At 37.6% G+C, this 1,387-nt stretch overlaps 1 non-coding gene across 1 annotated transcript; it reads right to left on the bottom strand.

The window, feature by feature from the left end:
* Nucleotides 1-476: 476 nt before the first annotated feature.
* On the bottom strand, nucleotides 477-667 carry LOC133342477 (U2 spliceosomal RNA). The gene has a single exon (XR_009755161.1). It is a non-coding gene; the product is annotated as a U2 spliceosomal RNA (small nuclear RNA).
* Between the last annotated feature and the right edge of the window lie 720 nt (nucleotides 668-1,387).

The raw sequence follows: 1,387 nt of genomic DNA, 5'->3' as shown, positions 1-1,387 counted from the left end.
AAGGAAGTTCTTAGGTGCAAGTGTAATTGATTCAGAGAATTAGAATCTGAAAATGCTAATTTAATAATACAAATTGTACGACCAATACATATGAATGAAAAAAAACTATCGAAAAAATATCGTTCGTTAATAAACACTGTCCCTAAAGGAAGGTATAGAAAAAATTTCAGCCTAATGCCTTTCTACATAGCACATGAAGCAAGATAGACTAAGATAGGTAAATTACGGAATTATGGCCAATACTGCGTTATGAAGACGTAACAAACAGAGCAGTACAGGATAAAACAAACTGTTTGTATATAAGTGTATATGAGATATTACTTCTTGACCCACACCGACTGGATACCTGTGAAAAGAGTTTGATAGATTTTTGAAATTTGACAGCTATCCAGGGCACAAATGAGAAGATGGAAGGGAAATGGGGTTTGCAAACCCAACATAGTCTACTTTTGTTTGATGATATCCCTCCCCCAGCAGGGAGGTGCACCATTCCCGGAGAAACTGCAATACCGGGTTGATGCGCGGAGTGGACGGAGCAAGCCCCTATTCCATCTCCCTGTCCCAAAAATCAATTTAATATAAGGTACCACAATGTGGTACGTATCAGATATTAAACTGATAAGAACAGATACTACACTTGATCTTAGCCAAAAGGCCGAGAAGCGATAACACACACTTACCAGTGGTGGAGATTACATACGCCAAGACTCTCTCTACACCATGGGGCCTCCACCCGTTACTTCGCACAATAAATACCGACTTAAAGCTTTCGTGACTGCAGGAATTCATATTCTTTGGGCCTTTCGGTAAAGTCATGTAGATAGGTTCAAAGAAAATAACAAAAAATAACAAAAACTCCTTTGTTATTTTTAACACCAGGGCACATGCGGAATGGTCGTGGTAACTTATTGTGCGAATATTATTTGGGTCTTTCGGTAAAGTCACATAGATAGGTTCAAAGAAAATAACAAAAATTACAGAAAAATACTTTACGTGACTTTACCAAAGAATATGCGCACAAGTTATCACGACCATTCCGCATGTGCCATCGTGTTAAGAGATACGGAATATTAAACAAGCATCAGTCACGCACACGGCCATTCATATTTGAAACCGGGACAAAATCTCAATTTCTGCAAAAGGCACACCCAGAAATAATTAAACCGAGTTTGTGTCTGCCAACAAACGAGCAAGTTCTTAGGTGCAAGTGTAATTGATTCAGAGAATAAGAATCTGAAAATGCTAATATAATAATACAAATTGTACGACCAATACATATGAATGAAAAAAAACTAGCGAAAAAATATCGTTCGTTAATAAACACTGTCCCTAAAGGAAGGTATAGTAAAATTTCAGCCTAAGGCCTTTCTACATAGCACATGAAGCA

This window comes from Lethenteron reissneri, chromosome 14 (genome assembly GCF_015708825.2).
Source record: "Lethenteron reissneri isolate LAM-NWPU_2019-01 chromosome 14, ASM1570882v1, whole genome shotgun sequence".
Lineage (NCBI taxonomy): Eukaryota > Metazoa > Chordata > Hyperoartia > Petromyzontiformes > Petromyzontidae > Lethenteron > Lethenteron reissneri.
The sequence above is the reverse complement of the archived record's forward strand: the minus strand, read 5'-3'. Positions and strand labels throughout refer to the sequence as shown.